Source organism: Panthera tigris, chromosome E1, assembly GCF_018350195.1.
Source record: "Panthera tigris isolate Pti1 chromosome E1, P.tigris_Pti1_mat1.1, whole genome shotgun sequence".
NCBI lineage: Eukaryota > Metazoa > Chordata > Mammalia > Carnivora > Felidae > Panthera > Panthera tigris.
In genome coordinates this window covers 25,408,776-25,431,112 of record NC_056673.1, presented here as the reverse complement: position 1 = coordinate 25,431,112, position 22,337 = coordinate 25,408,776, and the positions used below count along the sequence as shown (strand labels likewise).

At 35.1% G+C, this 22,337-nt stretch overlaps 1 protein-coding gene across 13 annotated transcripts in view; it reads right to left on the bottom strand.

The window, feature by feature from the left end:
* BCAS3 (BCAS3 microtubule associated cell migration factor) overlaps positions 1-22,337 on the bottom strand; it is a 614,170-nt gene that overhangs the window by 527,062 nt on the left and 64,771 nt on the right. Inside the window, exon 1 of one of the 13 annotated variants that reach the window (XM_042966203.1) lies at positions 14,625-15,541. The exons of the other annotated variants lie outside the window; for them this stretch is intronic. The gene's annotated coding sequence lies outside the window, so the exon portion shown is untranslated. Of the gene's footprint in view, positions 1-14,624; positions 15,542-22,337 lie in introns of those variants that run through there. 13 annotated transcript variants of the gene reach the window in all.

Genomic DNA, 22,337 nt, shown 5'->3' with positions numbered 1-22,337 from the left:
TGGGACCTAATCAAGATGAAAAGTTCTTCACAGCGAAGGAAACAAGCAACAAAACTGAAAGGCAACCGACAGAATGGGAGAAGATACCTGCAAATGACATACTAGATAAAGGGTTAGTATCCAAAATCTATTAAGAACTTCTCAAACTCAACACCCAAAACAAATTATCCAGAGAGGAAATGGGCAGAAGACATGAACAGACACTTTTCCAAAGAAGACATCCACATGGCTCAAAGATACATGAAAAGATGCTTAACATCACTCACCATCAGGCAAATACAGATCAAAACCACAATGAGATACTACCTCACACTTGTCAGAATGGCTAAAGTTAACAACTTGGGAAGCAACAGATGTTGGTGAGGATGCAAAAAAATTTTGTGCTGTTGGTGGCAATGCAAACTGGTGCAGCCAACTCTGGAAAACAGTATGGAGGTTCCTCAAAAATTTTTAAATAGAACTACCCTACAACTCACCAATAGCACTACTAGGTATTTATCCAAAGGATACAAAAATACTGATTTGAAGGGGCACATGCACCCTGTTTATAGCAGCATTATCAATAACAAATTATGAAAACAGCCCAAATGTCCATCAACTGATGAATGGATAAAGATGTGGCATGTGTGTGTGAATATATACATAATGTGTGTATGTATATATGTGTGTATATATATATATATATATATATATATATAAGAATATATATACATATATGTATGTATAGACAATATGCATTGTACATATATATTACGTATGTATATTTATACACATATGATATATATACACACATATACATATACACACACACACATATATACACAAACACAATGGAATGTTACTCGAAGATCAAAAAGAATGAAATCTTCCCATCTGCGACAATGCGGATAGAACTAGAGTATATCATGCTAAGCAAAATAAGTCAGAGAAAGAGAAACATCTATTATTTCACTCATATGTGGAATTTAAGGAACAAAACAGATGAACATAGGGGAAGGGAAGGAAAAATAAAGTAAAATAAAAATAGAGGGAGGTAAACCATAAGAGACTTAAATATAGAGAAAACTATATTTAAATTGAACATTGCTGGAGGGAGGTGAGTGGGTAACAGGCTAAATGGGTGATGGGCATTAAGGAAGGCAGTCGTTGGGGTGAGTACTGGGTGTTATATGTAAGTGAGGAATCACTAAATTCTACTCCTGAAACCAATATTACATTATATGTTAACTAACTTTATAAATGATTAATTTACTAAGGATTATGTGCTGTTATCCCTGCTAAACAAATAAATCAAATTTCACAATTAACAATGTAACTTGAGTGAAGCACAAGTTAACAATTAACTGGTCCAAAGCCCACAATATTTATGTTCCAAATTAATTACAGCTTGACTTCATCTATGCAAACCTAATTCTTCACTCCTACATATTTCACCTTCACTTTTAACAATAACTATTTTACTTCTGCTTCCTGGTCTCTGTAAGGTCTTTACAGTTTGTACCTGTGTTATACATAACAACTTGATATTCTGATGAATGAAACATCATGTCTTTAAAATGCAAATAATACTGGCAAGAATAGTTTGATTGTTTTGCATTTCTCAAACCTAACCAGGAAGAACTCCCATTGGTTTCAGCTGACCTAACAGGTTACATAAGTACTCCCGACTTTGCACTAGAAGGTCAGCCACCTGACACTTACTGAAGACTTATACTCTTCATGGATATTCAGAGAAGATAGCCAAGCAAAAATTTTAAACCCTCTCCCTCAACACAATTTTAAAAACCTTAACTTGCAAAAAGCATAACCTCCAATGCAACTACTACCAAAACCATGCAAGTAGAAAAGACCAACGTCAACAATAAGCAAACAAATAATAACAGAACCTCCAAATCTATTTGAGGCATGCTTTTCAGTTTAAAAAAACAAACAAAACTTTAATTTTGGAGTTAGAAAACTAAAGTAACAAAACCTTAACTCTGCTTCAAATAATGTCATTGTAGATGGTTTGAAGAAATACAGTTTTTAAAGTGTTAGTATAAAAATCTACAATCTCATGAACACTATAGCTATTAACCTGATTTTTCATGCAGTATAAATAGGAGCATGTACTCTCCATGATGCCTAATGGAGTCATCACCCTCCCATAATGTAATCCTCCAAATTGTAGAGGATTAACTTTTTATATATAAAATTGTGTTTATTTGCATGTACAATAGAGAGAATGACGTTACACACACCTGTTCTACAGCATTTAACAGAATGTAGCATGATGATTGAAATGAAAAGCGGCTAGCCAAATCCATCAAATATAAAAACTATTGCAATCCTGTTGTAAAGTCCTTTTGTTAAACTCCTTTTATTCTAAATCCTTTTAATTCTGTCCTATAACACTAAAACATTTATAAAAAGCTTAAAATCCTAATAAATCGCACAATTAAAGTAATGAAAATGGGCTTGCCCACCAAGTCACAACTCCCCTCTCCCTCAACAAAATTCAAGACAGTTTGCATGTCAGAAAATGTTAAATAATATCCCCCACCATACATACCATTATAAACTCATTTAAACCAAAGAGTTTAAGCTCATAAATAAGCCTTGAAGATTTCAAGAAATCAAACAGAAACCACTTTTGCAAGGATCCGAAAACAGATCCAGAGGCAAATACAAATCCAAGTGATAATGAAATATTCCAACTCTACTATGACGCCTTGAACATAAAGATCTTACAAAGATCTTACATAAAATTTAAATGAGAATGTATTTTACAGAAAGATCCCATTGAACAATTTAATTCATCTTATCAGTTAATTAAACCATTTCCAAGCCTCCTCCATTTTTTCTTATTTTACTGAAATAATTTTCTTTTAGAAAAGATTTAATCCAACCAGTTTGTCCATGTCCAGTTTTCCTTATAGATTCTCTCAATGTGAGCTTCAAGTTGCAGTCATTATTCTGCAGATCTAAATTTTAGCTAGAAATATGATTCTATTGTCATTTATAGTCAAATTTTATTGTGTGTAATTTTAGATTCTTTCAGGATCTTTTCCCACTAAAAAATTATATTTTCTCACAAAATTTTCTACTTTATGCTTCAAAATAATCTCCAGTATAATCTGGGTAATCCATATTTGTATCTTACCTAAAAGAGAAAAATGCAAGGAATTTTTTAAGACAGAGAAGACAGAGATGAAGTTGGAGATGAGCAGGGAGATAGATACAGGAAACTAGATACAGAGGTTGCAGGTTCCATCAACCAACCACAAGGAGGATAAACAGGACAGAAATCTTATTACCTTGAACAATTTTATCTAAATATGACCACCAAAGACATATTTGCCATTTGCCTCAAACATCCAAAATATGTGTAATACATTTTAGCTTCCACGGTTTCAAAAAGTTTAATATATTAAAGACATTTTTTCATTACAGCTAGCTTTATTACCTTCCTCCATAAGTTAAAGTGTTCGATATGTGAAGTATCCCTTAATAATGGCATCACATGCTTCACTTTAATAATCTGGCCTTTGCGGCTCTTTCACAGATGAGACTCCTCAGACCCTAACAAACACAAAGTACAAAGCATCCATCTGACAGCTGAGTAAAATGATATTAAGAGAGGTTAAATAACTCGACCAAGTTGTTGTGCTATTAAATGCCACATGTGAACCTGAAAGACAGTCCAGAATTCCTTCCTTTGCTACCATTGGTCACTGAAAAAAGCTACTGCCAGAAAATTAGGATCAACTTCCCTGCTGAAAAATAAACAAAATTATTGGCAAAGGCTAATGTATTTAATCCCTTAGTGCTTTAATTCTTTCATCTGTAAAGTGAGGATAAATACCAATACCTCACATAGGATTGCTGTGAGGATTTAGAAAGATAATAAATGCAATGGACTAAGCAAGGTGCTGTAACATGTAACAACTCAATAATCTTGATGTAGTTATGATTGTTGCTGGCAACTCTAGTGTGGTGAATCCATTCATCTGCTTTTCTGGCAAAAAACAAAACAAAACAAAACAAAACAAACAAAATACTGTTCACATCCTTGAGTTTCTATTTGCTCTCCTATCATGGGGCCAGTATCTCTTTGACCTAACCCCCTCTGTGTCTTGTACACTCATAATGGAATACGCCAAGCACACTTCTGCCTCAGGAATGCTGCACTTTTCTGCTCTCTGCTTAGAAATACCAAGTTATGCCCTAGTTATGTGCATAGGTCACTTGCATGCTTTTTTTTTTAGGTCATGCTAAATATTTTCCAATCAGAAAGATCATCGCTAATCATGTTCAGGCTCCTTACTCTGATTTTTCTTCAAAACACTTAACAGATTACATTATAATATATATCTATTTCTCTTTGGTAAATTATACCTGCATTAAAAATATGAAGCAAATGAGAAATTTGTTCAGTAGCAAAGGAAATAAACTGTGTGCATAACATTGATAATGGTTAATTAGAATGGTTAAGACTAGTGAGCTTTTCCTTTTTCTTATCTAAAATGTGACCAAAATATTTATAATTATTCAGGGAAAAAGGTATAGAGGAGTTTATTATCCCACTCTTTCTACCTTTCTGGGGCTTTGATGTTTTTCAAAATAAGAAGTTGGAATATATATGCATTAGAATACAAAGTAATCTACTTCATTCAAAATGTTAATTACATCCACTTTAGAAGTGATGGCCAATGCTACAACATAAAGGTTTTTAACAAGTTTTACCTCAAACTTTTTAGAAAAAGGTTTGCCTAAAACGCAAAATAACCTCAGAAAGGATAACTAATCTTTCATTTGAATTGCTGAACTACAAACGTGAACATGATCATGCACAGTCCCATATCAAAGTCAAATAATATTTACAATTGTTCATGAGTCTTAATCATGAATATAATAAATTTCTTACATATTCACATTGTATACATGTATATTTCACATTTCAAATAAAACATATGTATATTAAATACAGATTTTTTTTAGATGTGTTTTACAAAATGGGATCACAGTATACATATCATCTGAATCTTAGTTTCCTCACTCAATGCATCATGTACATCCCTCCAGGTCAACATCTAATGCACTTTTTCATAGCTTCCTAATATTCCATGGTGCACCCACAACATAATTTGACTATTCCTCTTAATGTGTGCATCCAGGCTGTCTGCTATAAACATTCTTGTAAATATATAGTATATCAGCATAGACTGATACTTCTGTTCCTATGAAGTAGACTTTCGAACATGAAACTGCTAAGTCAAAAGACATGTGTGGGATTGCTAGATGTATTTAATTTAATAAACACTGTTTGCTCATTTTCCAAAAAAGCTTTTAAAATTCACATTCCTCCTGGGGCACCTGGGTGGATAAGTTGGTTAAGCATCTGACTTTGGCTCAGGTCATGATCTCATGGTTAGTGAGCTCAAGCCACATGTCCAGCTTTGCACTGACAGCTCGGGGCCTGGAGCCTGCTTCGGATTCTGTGTCTCCCTCTCTCTCTGCCCCTCCCCCACTTGTGCGCGTGCACGCTCTCTCTCTCTCTCTCAAAAATAAATACACTTGTAAAAAAAGCATTAAAAAGCAAAATTAGTCTCAAACCATACATGTGACATTACATCACAGTTTATATTAATACAGAAACTCTGTATATACCATAAAAGAATGTACATTTAGTTTAGAACAAATACACTCAGGTAAGAAAGGTAAAGAGGAAGTTCATGATGAAAATACTATTATATGGCTAGTATGAGAATAAAGGAAGCAAAACCACATTACCAAAAATCTAAAGATGCTTAGGAATTATCTATTTACAAATGTAAAAATTTACAAATGTGTAAATATAAATATGCATGCACTTAAAGACTTGATTTTAATTAGCTTAACATGTTAAGATTTAATGTAAAATATCCAAAGGCCAATGAACATGTTTTCTAGTCCTAAATTTTGATTTGAACATAATATAGTAAATAGAGCATGGAATTTGAAGTCAGACACAGGTGGACACACAGTAACACACAAAACTCATTTCTGCAACTAATTGCTTTATAACCTTAATTCTGAACTTTAGTCTCCACTTCTATAAATGAGATTCTACCTAACCTACACATAGCAAGTGCTTAATAAATGGCAGCTATTATAATAAAGTAAGATAAAATGAAAGAATTCTAGGGGAGAGCTGATGTTAAAAAGTTGGTGAAAAAGCACAAATCTTTCACCATAAACTAAACATAGCAGGCAATTATTAAAAAACAATGTTGAGCTTCACACAGTGCTATAAGCTATTTGAAAGAATGCAAGAGATAAACAAAAGTAGTCTTATTAAAGTCATACCTCCTCAATAGGAATTTCTGGACTTCAGAAAACTAGCACACATGAAATAATAAGAAGAAAACTAAATGATAGGCATTAGGTTCTCTTCAAGCACCAAATAGCTCATAGAGATCATCTTTGCTTGGTTGATAAGAAAAGTTTCATGGAGAATATCAAATTGGAATTAGGGGTCCATGAAGGATAAGAATATGTGGATGAGAAGAAAAAAAATAAAAACATGGACACAAGAAATACAAATGAATCAACATAGGACTGAAGTCCAAAGTATGTATATGTTTAACTAGACAAGGATTTATTGTCAATTGACTAATATAAAATAAAGTTGATGAGTTAGGACTGGACCAGTTTGGACCCTAAAAAAGAGAGTTTGGAATTAAAGGTGATATACAACAATAAGCCTTTATCAAACAAGCAAACAAATAAAACTACTAGAGAGGAATTAACCAGCAGCATTATTTATAAAGACTCTAGTTAACAATGAGAAATCTGATTTAGGGAGTGGGATGGAGAACTCAAGCTTATTTTTCTCCAAGTCCTTTGCAGTTCCACATAAATTCTAAATCAACTTGTTGAGGTGCTAGGGTGGCTTAGTCAATTAAATATCTGACTTTGGCTCAGGTCATGATTTCATGGTTCGTGAGTTCGAGCCCTGCATTGGGCTCTGTGTTGACAGCTCAGAACCTGGAGCCTGCTTCTGATTCTGCGTCTCCTTCTCTCTGCCCCTCCCTGCTCACACTGTGTCTCTCTCCCTCTCAAAAATAAACATTTAAAAAAAAAAACAACTAAATCAACTTGTCAATTTCTTCAACACCCTAGTGTTTTGATTGGGATTTTGCTCAATCAACAAATTAATTAATCTGTATAATGAGTGCTCTAACACATTGGTTCTCAACCAGGGGTGATTTGACAATGCCAGGAGACATTTCTGATTGTCATGACTAGGGGCAGAGGAGGATATTATTCATTGCAGTCTCAAACCAGATAAAACTGAAATGTCCATTAACAGTAAAACAGACAAATATGATACATTCATACAGTGGGTAACTTTCACAGGGTCATCATACTTCTTCTTAATGGGACAGACAGTAAATATCTCAGGCCTGTGGGCGATGATGTCTCTGAAACAACTACTTAGCTTTGCCCACTTAGCACAAAAGCAGCCTTAGACAATATTTGAACATATAGACATGGTTGTATTGCATGAAATTTTATTAAAAAAAAAAAAAAAAAAACAGGGAACCAGCTGTGGCCATGTCTGTCAGCCCCTGCTCTATGTCAGCCTCTATACTGCAGTGGGAGTTCACAAAGGGGACAGAAGGAGGTTGTGCTAGTGACATCTAATAGGTAGAAGCCAGGGAATGCTGCTAGACACCTAAAATTATGCAAGAAAGACCTTCGCAACAAAGAATTTTCTGGCAAATATGTCATTAGTGCTGAGAAACCCTGCTCTACAGTGATGGAAATTGGTAAGCTATAGCTTCAAAAAACAACATGAAGGCATTTGAAAACACATGTCTAAATAAGAAGCCATGCAAAAGAATGTATACTCCATGATTCTATGTAAGTTCAAAAACCATAGTGTTCAGGGGATGCATATTTGCAGTAGCTTAACAAAGAAAGGAACTATTCACCATAAAAATCAAAAATGGTGATTTCTTTAGAGGAAGGAAAGGAGACTGACTCGAATGAGTCACTTGGGGGCTTTGGGCTTGCTAACAGTGTTGTGGTTCTTATCCTCCATGTTGCTGAAAAGGTACTCATGTTACACTGTATATCTTAAGCTGTATATGTTAAACTGTATATGTCTTATGTACTTTTCTAAACCTGTTATAATTTACAATATAATCAGAAACCAAAAGTTATTTAAGTTAAATTTGACAGAATGGAAGATAAATTTAAGAAATCCTCCTCCAAAATTAGAACAAATGGAAAATGAAAGATAAAAAGCAAAATTAAATAAGAAAGTTATAGATGCCCAATATCTAACTTGTAAGAGTTCCAAAAAGAGAGAATAAGGAAAACAGAAGGAAATTATAAACAAAATGATAATACAACAATTTTCCAAAACTGAATAACATAAAGCCCTACACCCTACCCTCTATTCTCCACACAGCAGCGTATGATGCTATAAAAGTACAAGTCTGATTGATCTAATTTGCAAAACCCTCTAGTGGCTTCCCAACTCATTCAGAGATGGAAAATAAAAGCCAAAAATACTTATAATGGTTTACAAGTCCTACATCCTTTGGTTCATCATTTATTTCTCTCTCACTGGTCTCTTAACACCCCTCACCCTTTCTGTCTCACTAGCATCCTCTTTGAAGTTACCCAAATATGCAAACAATGTTCCCTCCTTGGGGTCTTGACACTCTGCCTGTAAAAGATGACTAATTTTTTCAAGTCCTAAGGTTATTTGACATTTAAAGCTAGGTAAATGATTTGTTCATTTTAGCCACTCTGACTGCCATGAGGTGATATCTGAGTGTGGTTTTGATTTGTATTTCCCTGATGAGGAGCAACGTTGAGCATCTTTTCATGTGCCTGTTGGCCATCTGGATGTCTTCTTTAGAGAAGTGTCTATTCATGTTTTCTGCCCATTTCTTCACTGGATTATTTGTTTTCGGGTGTGGAGTTTGGTGAGCTCTTTATAGATTTTGGATACTAGCCCTTTGTCCGATATGTCATTTGCAAATATCTTTTCCCATTCACAATGGAATACTATGTGGCAATGAGAAAGAAAGAAATATGGCCTTTTGTAGCAATGTGGATGGAACTGGAGAGTGTTATGCTAAGTGAAATAAGTCATACAGAGAAAGACAAATACCATGTTTTCACTCTTATGTGGATCCTGAGAAACTTGGCAGAGGTCCATGGGGGAGGGGAAGAAAAAAAAAAAAGAGGTTAGAGAGAGAGACAGCCAAAGCATAAGAGACTCTTAAAAACTGGGAACAAACTGAGGGTTGATGGGGGGTGGGAGGGAGGGGAGGGTGGGTGATGGGTATTGAGGAGGGCACCTTTCGGGATGAGCACTGGGTGTTGTATGGAAACAAATTTGACAATAAATTTCATATTAAAAATAAAATAAAATAAAGTTAGGTAAATGAGGGGCACCTGGGTGGCTCAGTTGGCTAAGCATCCAAGTCTTGATCTTAGCTCAGATCATGATCTCATGGTTCATGAGTTACAGCCCTGTGTTGGGCTCTGCACTAACAGCAAGCATCCTGCTTGGGATTCTGTCTCTCCCACTCTCTGTCCCTCCCCCTCTCAACAAAATAAACTCTAAATAAATAAATAGATAAATAGATAAATAAATCTAGGTAAATGAGTGATTTATAAAAAATAAAACTTAAATTTCAATAAAAAAAAGAACCTCTGTTGTTAAATGAATACACATTTAGGACTGTCCTGTCTTCCAATGAACTGATGTTTTTGTCTTTATGAAATGTCCCTCTTTATCCCTGGGAATATTTGCTCTTAAGTCTCTAAATAAAGTCTTTACCCAATACTAATACAGCCACTCCGGCTTTCTTATTATTAGTTTCTACACAGTATAAATTTACCACCTGATTACCTTAAATGTATTGGTATCTTTATATTCAACATTTATTTTTTATAGACTGCATATAACTAGGTCCTGTCTTCTTTTGGATTAACTAAGTCTTGTTTAATATTCTATTTTATCCCTTCTATTGTATGATGAACTACATTTATTTGGTTTTGTTTTTTCCTTCTGCTTTTCCTTTTTTCTCTTGCTCTAACAACTGCAGTATGTGTCTAAGTTATTTCACTCATTATCAGGAAAATACAAATTTATCTTCAAATAATATAGTATTTCATCTATAATGCAAGACTCTCCTAACAGTATATTGTTCTTCTTTTTTTTCCTTTTTTTTTTTTTCTTTTAGAGAGAGCGCGTGCGAGCGAGCACTCACACGCACACTGAGCAGGGGAGAGGGGCAGAGGGAGGGGGAGGGGGAGGGGGAGGGAGAGGGAGAGAGAGAGAGAGAAAGAGAGTCAGAGAGAATATCTTAAGCACTTTCCATGCTCAGTACGGAGCCTGATGAGGGGCTTGGTCCCACGACCCTGGGATCATGATCTGAGCTAAAATCAAAAGTCAGATGCTCAACTAACTGAGCCACTCAGGCACCCCAAGTATATTTGCTCTTTAAACCACTAGTTATCCTCATATGCTGTTCATTCTTAATTTTCAGTTCCTATTTAAGGCAAAAACAAAAACAAAAAACTAAGTATCTGGTGCGGGTTTCTTTTCCTTTTGTGAAGGTTAGCCTGTTTTCTAGCTAGGTTGTTCACCTGGTTGAATTCTTGGCAGAAATGTCTTTGTGGAACATGATAAAGGCAATGACAGAAGGACAGAAAGAATTAAAAATATGATATTCAAAGAGATAAGCAGAGAATTCTCCAGAATTATGTAAAGGCAACAATCCTGTGATCCAATAAGCTTGATAAATCTCTAGTAGAGTAAAAAGAAATTCACACCTAGAAAAAAGCCTGGAAACACATAAACCAATTGTTAATATTTTCACTAATAAAGAAAGAAATAGAATTCCTGCAAAGAAATATACATGTATAACTACACGTAATTCATTTTTATAAATTTAAAAAAAATTTTTAAAGACGAAGAAAAAAGATGAGAACAAGACAGAGACAATACAAGGAAATATGATCCAACTAAGTATATGATAGAATAAATTCAAGAAGAAAAACAAGGAGAAGAAGGAAAACTCTTTGGGATATGACTTCAAATCCCAAAATAAAAAAAAATTTTTAACATGATGGAAAAATTATCTTAAAGGGCCAACATTTAAATTGTTTCCATGTATGTCTATCAAAGTATCTATAGATATCCTATAATTAGCTTAGGAGTATACCTCAAAAAATGCCACATTTAGCCACAACTCTAAGAAAGATGTAAAGAACTCCAACCTAGAAATTAGAAGCAACAAAATTATTCATACACTCTGATCACTACCTATATCATCCTTTTATGCTCTGAGTGGCTACAACTTATAATAGGAAGCTCTAAGTCATGTTGTTTAAGAGGAACTATCTTCTAAATAGATTATCAAAAATTAGTATTAAAAGGCCTACTTTCAGGGTGACTGGGTGGCTCAGTCAGTTAAGCATCTGACTTTGGCTCAGATCATGATGTCACAGTTATTGAGTTCAAGCCCCACATCAGGCTCCCTGCTCTGAGCAGAGTCTGCTCAGATCCTCTGTCTCCCTCTCTCTCTGCCCTTCCTTCCCTCTCAATCAAAAATAAACAAACATTAAAAAAATAAAATAAAATAAAATAAAATAAAATAAAATAAAATAAAATAAAATAAAAGGCCTGCTTTCAGCCCCAATAAATTTCTGTGTATGAGAAGCTACCTAAAGTGTTAAAAGGATAAATGTCAACTTTTTAAAATATATTATTCTTTTCCCTAAAATACTATAATATACCATGTTCCAATAACCATGTCAGAGCCTATACATTAAATAGCCACCAAGAACACTTTTTATTTTTTCTACTGTATTAAAAAAAAAAGTTCTATTTCCATATACTCCTACACATATGTTTACAAAAACTAGTATCTAAATGAAAAAGTTATTAGTTTAAGGACTCACTACACACAGTGTAGTTTCAATTTCACTCTCACCACTATTACTTAACATAGTACTGGAAGTCCTAGCTGTAACAATCAGATAACAGCAAGAAATAAATTGCAAGTAAGAAATCAAACTTTCGTTATTTGTAAATGGCATGATACTCTATACAGAAATCCCAAAAGACTCCACCAAAAAATTGCTAGAATTGATACACAAATTCAGTAAAGTCACAGGATACAAAATTAGCATACATAAATCTGTTACATTTCTACACACCAATAATGAAGCAGTAGAAAGAGAAATTAAAGAATCAATCTCATAACGGCACCAAAAACCAGAAGATACCTAAGAATAAACCTAACCAAAGAGGTTTGTACTCTGAAAACTATAAAACACTGATGAAAGAAAGAGAAGAGGACACAAAGAAATGGAGACATTTCATGCTTATGGGCTGGAAGAACAAATACTGTTAAAATGTCTATACTACCCAAAGCAATCTACACATTTAATGCAATCCCTATCAAGACACCAACAGCATTTTCACAAAGTTAGAACAAACAATCCTAAAATTTGTATGCAACCACAAAAAAACCTAAATAGCCAAAGCAACCTTGAAAAAGAAAAGCAAAGATGGAAGCATCACAATTCCAGACTTCAAGTTATATTACCAAGAATACTTTTCAAAGAGCATCATGCCACACTTGCATGATTTAGACTAACTCTATTAGTAGTGACAGAATAATGTATTTAGAATCAAGGCACAATTAAGACAAATTAAAAACACTACTACTGTATTAACCAAAAAGGGTACTGCAAAAATTTGTATTTAGGTATAAACTACCTCATCCTGGTCAAATACCAGGCTTGGTCTTTTTACATGATAGGTAATTATATACTCATATCAACTAGTAAACTTTGGGGATTTATCTAGTTCCTTTCAGGATTTGCAGACTGCAGAGAAATAAATCTTGAATAACACAGAATCCTTGTTGAATAAGCACCAGTTTCCCCAAGCATAACAAAATCTGAGAAACAAGAACCAAAATACAGAGTATCAAAGTTAATAATGTGTAGATGGATATCTACTACTGTACCAAAATATTCCTGAGGAAAGAATCCTTTCATTTGAAAAGAAATGATTAATTGGACTTCATTTATATTGAGATGATGGGGGAAAAAGCCATAGATAGAAAAAAAGTTATTTGTAAATCATATATCCAACAAAGGACGTGAATCTAGAAAATGTAAAGAACTCTCTAGATTCAACAGTAATTAGCAAAAGACATGAATAGACACTATCACCCAAGCGGATACAGGGATTTCAAGTAAGCATATGAAAGATGTTCAACATCATTAGCTATCATCAGGAATGTGATACATAAAACCACAAAATAAAAATTTAATCTTTGAAAACCAAAAAGGTAATAACCAAGAAAGACTGCACCATGGAAAAAGGAAAAGAACATTCCAAAAGAAGTTGGTTGAGGATATAGGGGATTTTGCAGATAACAATGACTTCCAGAGGGCCTGGTAAAAAAATTTCAGGAGTTGGGGTGAGCAGTGCAAGGAGAAGGGGAATTAAGAGAGAGATCTGAAAAATCTGGCAAGTGAATGCTATATGGAAGGAGTGTAAGGATGAGAGATGATCTTTAAGCTTCTTATGGCGATTGAGTAACACAAGAATAAAGGACATGAGGAATTTAGTTCCCATGGTCTCCAGATAGTGATGGCAACACTGTGAGTATAGTGTGAGAGGAGAAGGAGGTGATGGGGAAGACACTAAGAATTCTAGAGCCACTTTTTCTCTCCTCTCAGTAATGGAATGGAGGTCATGGGACTCCCTCTTGATACCTGCTCATTTTAGCAACTTCCATCAGTGAAGAAAAAATTTCAATTACACGTTACTTAGGGCGTCTGGCTGGCTCAGTCAGAAGAGCATATGACTCTTAATCTCAGTGTTGTGAGTTTGAGCTCACCGTGGGTATAGAGATTACTTTTAAAAAAGTAAAACCTTTCAAAAGAATTACACTTTACTTCATTTATCCTCATGGGAGTTCTGTGAGGTAGGTTTAAAAAGGATATTGGGGCACCTGGGTGGCTCAGTCAGTTGAGCATCCAACTCTTGATATCAGCTCAGGTCATGATCTCACAGTTGTGGGATCGAGCCCTGCATCAGGCTCCAGGCTGAGCATGGAGCCTGCTTGGGATTCTCTGTTATGCGCGCTCTCTCTTTCTCTCTGCCCCTCCCCCACTCACATGCACACTCTCTCTCAAAATAAATAAATAAACATTTAAAAAAGTAAGTGTTTTTTGTATGGAAATCAATTTGACAATAAATTTCATATAAAAAAAGTTTAAAAAGGATATTATTTACATTTAAAACGTTGATATACAGGTCAAAAGACTAATTTGAGATGATACTGCACTGGTCTTTTCAATAATATGAATAAAAATACCAAGAACAGATGTTAGCTCCATACATGCAGTCACTGCTCTACATGAAAATAAAAGAAAAAGAGGGAAAAAAATACACACATATATACATACATAAACACACACACACACACACACACACACACTTTTAAAACAAAGAACTGATTTAATACTACTAAATTTAAAACATTAACAAATTAAGGAATGTATCCTTATGCAAAAATAAAATAAATCTCTCAAGGCAAAATACATACAGAGAAAAATAACCCGCCCTTGTACTTCTTTACTCTAAACTTGTAATTCTCATTTCTGATTTCCATTTCTGTCCCAGTAAAGACTGCCATATTCAGTTCCTTTGCCTGCTTCTTTCTCCTCTCCACCTAGGGCAATGAGTGCAAAGAATTATACCATTAATAATCATTGGTTTATTTCTCTTCAATGGTGAACGCTTGAACCTCTTCTGTATGTTTTAATAATAAACTAAACACCTATGAACCCATCACCCAAAAATGAGAAGTAAAATATTACCGATAATTTCCATTTACTTATATAGATTCATACCCTGTCACTCACCCACTACCAGGTAGCCATTCTCCTAAACTTCGTGTTTCTCACTCTTACACACATACACCCAGAGTTGTATTTTTGTTTTTCACATTTTAAAACTAGAGTTTTGATTAGTTCATGTGGCAGGCTGTTGCTGTTAAATATAAAGCTGAATAAATGCATGTGGCCTCAAATAGATTCTCTTGTGTTACACAAGTGAAAATAATGGAAATTCAAAAATATTCCCAAAGTAAAACCATATACACATTAAAACTGCAAGGCACAGCAACAGCAACAAGAGGGAAACTTTCAGTGAAACCTAGGATAAACAGTAGGTGCCAAGAAGATACTTCAAATGATAACAACAAAGGCTCAATCCTCTTGTTTTTAAGACTAAAAGCATCACAAGCAAAGGAGGAAAAAAAAAAAAAAAACAAGATGCCATTCTCTGAAAGCCAAGAATCACAGTAGTCCCTTGGTGACAGTAAAAGAGGAAGGAAAGTTTAAGCCGCCTCTACCTATTCATGAGATCAAAAGAAATAAAGGAATCCCTTGATGTTTTTATCATTTTCTTTTGCTACTACATCTAACACCAGAGAGAAGAAAGCACAATTAAGACTACAATACCTCTAGAAATTCCTGTATAATACTGGCAACTTTTAAAGGATCTGAGATTCAACTTCTCTAAAGATACATTAAATTTTAAACTATCCTACAAATAAAATCCAAATCCAATTTATTTCTTTGCTTAATTTACAAAATTCACATGGAGCTTTTACTATGTACCAGGTGCTGTTCTAAACAATCTTAAGAAAAACTATCTAAAACTTAGAATTAAAGCAAAATGCTGAACTTTCACATCCAGCCATAATGAAGTAACAGGGAGTAGATATACCCTCCTGGTGGAAACTTGAAACAGATAAGATGTATGGAAAGACAGCTTCCAGATATTGAACAATAGGCAGCATAGGACCAGTAATCCTTGAGACAAGGGAGCCCTATGAATGTTCCAACATTCTAATTTATTTAAGTACAACCAATGGCTGCTTTTGCACTATGACGGCAGAGGTGAATAGTCCCGACAGATACTATATGGCCCACAAGTCTAAAATATTTATCTGGCCCTTTAAGAAAAGGTTTGCACACCCCTGTCTTAGAATAAAGGCTGTTCCAGGCATATCAAGCAAAAATTCAAGTAACTTAAGTCAGGTAGCCCAGAACAAAGCCCCAAAATACTTAAAGGAATACTAATACCAGCCCTGAGCAACATAAAATTCAGTGTGTGGCATCCAAACAAATATTTCAAGACATGCAAATAAGCAAAAAAATATGACCCATATAAGGAGATAAATGAATCAACAGAATAAAGTGATATTTAAACTGCTATGAGAGAGGCACCAGGGTGGCTCAGTCAGTTAAGTGTCCAATTCTTGATTTCAGCTCAGGTCATGATCTCACAGTTCATGGCATCAAGTCCCATGTCAGGCTCTGCACTGAAAGCATGGAGCTTGCTTGGGATTCTCTCTCTCCCTCTCTCTCTCTTCCCTTCCCCTGCTCACATGCACATGTGCGCATGTTCTCCCTCTCTCTTAAATAAACATTTTTTTAAAGACTATCAGAAAAATACTTCATTTATTCAAAAAAGGAGAGCAAAGTGAGAGCAAGTTAAAGACACATGGAAGATCTTGCCGTATAGGTAAACATACACTCACACACATCTAAAAATGAAAAATGCAGCATTTGAGGTGAAAAAATACACTAGATAAGTTAATAATATACTAGATACTTCAGGGGAAAAGATTAGGAAACTTGAAGAGACAGTAGTAGAAACTACTAGAAACACAAAAGGAGAGAAAAGACTGAAAAAAATGAACAGAGTATCAGTGAGCTGTGAAACCACATGAAGTGGGCTAAAATAGAGAAGACAAAGAAAAAATATTTTAATATGCTCTGGGAAAGACAATGCTGTCGAAAGAATGAGACACACCACTGGCTGGGGAAAAATATATCACATATCATATATACATGTACGTGTGTGTGTGTGTGTGTGTGTGTGTGTGTGTGTGTGTGTGTATGATAAAGGGCTGTTATCTAAAATATACAGAATACTCTTAGAACTCAACAATAAGAAAATAAACATCCTGGGCTAAAGACCTGACAGATACCTTACCAAAGAAGACATACAGATGGCAAATAAGCATATCAAAAGATGCTGCTTCTGCTTCACATCATCCATGATTAGGGAAACACAAATTAAACTGAGATAGCATTACACAGCTAGTAGAATGGCCAAAATCCAAAACTGACAACATCAAATGCTGGCAAGGATGTAGAACAATAGAAACTCTCATTTCAGGAAATATATGGGAACCGTCTGTACTTTCCATTCAATCTTTCTATAAATCTAAAACTGTTCTTAAAAAATAAAGTCTATTTAAGGGGTGCCTGGGTGGCTCAGTCGGTGGCTCATCCAACTTTGGCTCAGGTCATGATCTCGCAGTCCGTGAGTTCAAGCCCTGTGTTGGGCTCTGTGCTGACAGCTCAGAGTCTGGAGCCTGTTTCAGATACTGTGACTCCCTCTCTCTCTTTGCCCCTCCCCTGCTCACACTCTGTCTTTCTCACTCTCAAAAATAAATAAATATAAATTTAAAAAACATTTGTAATTAAGAAAATAGTCTATTTAAAAATATATATATTCTATTTTTTTAATATTTATATAAATAACCAAAATTTTTCATAAATCCACTGTTTTTGAGAAACCACATACCACTTTCCACAGTGGCTACACTATTTAGTGGCTACACTAAACATATGGGTTCCAATTTTTCCACATCCTCATCAACACTTGTTATTGTCTGGGGTTTTTTGTTTCCTTTTTTTAATAATGCCATCCTAATGGATATGAAGAAGTAGCTCATCATGGTTTTGCTTTGCATTTCCCTAATGATGATATTGAGCATCTTTTCATGTGCTTATGGACCATTTTTATACCTTCTTTGGAAAAAATATCTCAAGTCATGTGACTATTTTTAAATAAGGTTTTTTGTTGTTCTGAGATTTTTATACAATATGTGAAATGGCATTATATTACTTGAAGATTGGCTGCGATGAGTTAAAGATATATACTATAAATCCTAAAGAACCACTAAAAACAAGATAAAGAGACATAAACAAAGGAGATAAAGTAGAGATATAAAAATACCCAATCCAAAAGAAGACAGAAAAAGTGGGAAAGAACAATGAACACATATGAAAAAGAGAAAATAGTAAACTAACAGATTTAAATCAATTCCCATTGACACACACATTAAATGTAAATTGTCTAAAGACCTAATTAAAAGACAATGAAATAGTAGATAAAAAAGTAAGCCCCAATTCTATGCTGCCTACATAAATGCATTGTACATATAAATATTTTTTTTAATTTAATGTTTATTTTGAGAGAGAGAGAGAGAGATAGAACACAAGCAGGGGAGAGGCAGAAAGAGAGGGAGACACAGAATCCAAAGCAGGCTCCAGGCTCTAAGCTGTCAGCACAGAGCCTGACGCAGGGCTAGAACTCATGAGCCATGAGATCATGACCTGAGCCAAAGTCAGACACTCAACCGAGTGAGACACCCAGACGCCTCAAATGCATTTTACATATGAAGAAATCCAAAGATTAAAAGTAAAAAGATCACAAAAAAATATGTCATGCCAACACTAGTTCTAAAGAAAGCAAGAATGTCTGGGGCGCCTGGGTGGCTCAGTCGGTTAAGCGTCTGACACTTGATTTCAGCTCAGGTCATGATCTCAAGGTTCATGGTTTGTGAGTTCAAGCCCTTCATTGAGCTTGGCACTGACAGTGCTGCGCCGGCTTGGGATTCTCTCTCTCCCTCTCTCTCTGCCCCTCCTGTGCACGTTCTCTCACTCTCTCTCAAAATAAGTAAATAAATAAACTTTAAAAAATGAAAGCAAGAATGTCTATAATAATAACAGAAAAAGAAGATTTCAGAGCAAGAAATATTACCAGAGATTTCAGTAACAATAAACTGATCAATTCACAAAGAGGACTTTTACCATCCTAAATGGTTTTGCTCCTAATAACAGAGTAGCAAAATACATAAAGCAAAAACTGATAACATTACAAGAATACCCAAACAATATTATGGAAGATTTCAACAACCCTTTCTCTACAGCTGACAGAATAAGCAGGAACACAACTCCTAAGGATAGAGATCAATGAAGTAAGATAGACCATATTCTGGGCCATAACACAAATCTCAAAACACTTAACAGGATTGGAATCATATAAACTAGGTCTTCTCAGGGGATTAAATTAGATATCAGTAATAGAAAAACATCAGGAAAATCTCTCAAAATTTAAAAACAAAATAACATCCTTTTAACTAATCATAGGTCAAGGACAAAATCACAGGGCAACCTTAGGAAATGTGTTGAACTGAATGAAAAAGAGAACGTAACAAACACAATCTATTTTTTAAAAACTCAATAAACTGGAAATTAAAAATGAAGTTTAAAATGTAAAAACTTTTGAATATTAAAGATATTTGCTCTTGGGACACCTGGGTGGCTCAGTTGGTTAAGTGTGGACTCTTGGTTTCAGTTCAGATCATGATCTCATGGTTTGTGGGTTAGAGCTGTCAGCATGGAGCCTGGTTTGGACTCTCTCTCCTTCTCTCTGCCCCTCCCCAGCGTGCACACGCTCTCTCGCTCTCTCTCTCTCTCTCTCTCTCTTTCAAAATAAGTAAATAAACTTAAAAAAAAAATTTGCTCCTGAAAAGTTTGAATGTACTTTCTGTGGGAGGATGTTGATAATGGGGGAGAATATGCACATGGAGCATATAAGGGAAATCACTGTACCTTCTGCTCAATTTTGCTGTGAACCTAAATATACCCTAAAAAAGTAGTCTATTTAAAAAATCCCATTAAGGTAAGTCACACAAAGGAATAAAATTTTTGTACATATTTTACATATATCTAAAAAAGGACCTGTATCTAGACTATATACAGAACTCTTACAACTAAATAAAACAACACTATTAAAACATGCAATAAATTTCAATAGTTTTATAAAAACAATAAAATGGCAAATATGCACAAGAAAGATCAATATCATTAGTCGTTAGGATAACTGGAACATTGCTGGTGGGAATGCAAAACAGTATAGTCACTTTGGAAAACAGCTAGGCAATTTTCTACAAAGATAAACCTACACCTCCTATATGACCTAGTAATCTTACTCTTACTCACTCAAGAGGAATTAAAACATGTATCTCCAAGCAACTATTCAGAGAAGATTTATGCATGAGACAAAACTGGAAACAATCCAAACACCCATTCACTGGTGAAAGAAAAAACAAACTAGTATATCTGGACAATGGAACACTATTCAGATTTTTTTTAAGGGAATGAACAACTGAAACAACAACATAGATGATTCTCAAAAGCATTATGTGAAGTGAAAGAAACCAAGCACATATAAATGTTACATATTCCATTTTTTCAAATTCTAGAAAGGCAGAAACAATAGTGACATAAATTCTATTAGTCATTGCTGGTGTTCCAGGTGTGGGGAGGTAAGGGGCACAAGAGGAATTTTGTTATAGGGGTGCCTGGGTGGCTCAGTTGGTTAGGTGACTGACTTCGGCTCAGGTCATGATCTCACAGATCGTGAGTTCGAGCCCTGCTTTGGGCTCTGTGCTGACAGCTCAGAGCCTGGAGCCTACTTTAGATTCTGTGTCTCCCCCTCTCTCTACCCCTCTCCTGCTCACTCTCTCTCTCAATAACAAATAAATGTTTAAAAAAAAATTTTTAAAGAGGAATTTTGTTATAAACAACTTTATTAAAATATAATTCACATAGAGGCACCTGGGTTGCTCAGCCAGTTAACCATCTAATTCTTGATTTCAACTCGGGTCATGATCGCACAGTGGTGGGATGGAGCCCCGCGTCAGCATAGAGCCTGCCTGGGATTCTCTCTCTCCCTCTCTCTATGCTCCTCCCCTGCTTGTGTGTGCACATACACTCTCTCACTCTTTCTTAAAATAAATAAATAGACATTTAAAAATATATAATTCAGGGGCACCTGGGTGGCTCAGTCAGTTAAGCATCTGACTTCAGCTCAGGTCATGATGTCACGGTTAGTGAGTTCAAGCCCCGCATCAGGCTCTCTGCTGTAAGCTCAGAGCCTGGAGCCTGCTTCAGATTCTGTGTCTCCCTCTCTCTCTGTCCCTCCCCCACTTGTGCGTACTCTCTCACACTCTCTCTCTCTCTCAAAAATACACTTTAAAAAACCTTTAAAAATATATACATCTATAATTCACATAAATATATTTCACCAATTTAATGTGTACAATTCAATGGTTTCTAGTATATTTACAGTTGTGCAACCATCACCACAATTTTTTTTTTTAAGTTTATTTATTTTGCGAAAGAGACAGAGTGAGCAAGGGAGGGGCAGAGAGAGACAGGGAAAGAGAATCCCAAGCAGGTTCTGTGCTATCAGCACAAAGCCTGATGCAGGGCTCAAACTCACCAACAGCAAGATCATGCATGACCTGAGCTGAAACCAAGAGCCAGACGCTTAACCAACTGAGTTACCCAGGTACCCCAACAACTAATCAAAAAATGTAGAACATTTTCATAGCCCCCAAAGAGAAACCCTGTGTATATTAGCAGTTGTTCCCCAAACTCTCAGAGTCACCTAATCCTAGGCAACCACTAATGTGCTTTCTGTGTCTACAGATTTGCCTATTCTGGATATTTCATATAGACAGAATCAACAATTTGTGGCCTTTTGCAGCTGCTTTCTTTTACTTAACATGATGTTTTCAAGGTTCATCTTACAGTATATATCACAACATCATTTATTCATGGCCAAATAATGCTCCATTGTATGGTTATACCACATTTTCTTTATCAGCTGATAGACATTTAGGTTGTTTCCACTTTTTGGCTATTACAAATAACGCTGCTATAAATATTCATTTACAAGTTTCTATAGATGTATGTTTTCATTTTTATTGGCTACATGCCTAGGAGTAGAATTGCTGGGTCAATGGTAACTCCATATTTTAATATTTTAAGGAACTGCCAAGCTGTTTTCCAGTGGTTGTACTATCTTAACATTCTAATAAATAACATACGAGAGTTCCAATTAGTCCACATCCTCACCAACACTTGTTATTACCTCTCTTTGTATGTAAGCCATTTTAGTGGGTGTGAATTGGAAAAGGGGACTTTTTATAGTGAAAGAAACACTTTGTATTTTGATTGTGGTGGTAGTTCCATAACTGCATCCATCTGGCAAAACTCAAATTATATACCCAAAATTCATAAGTTGTGTTATAGGTAAATTATTTCTCAATAAAGATGAATTTTTTAAAAGGCTAACTTTACAATAAGTATACTTAGAAAAT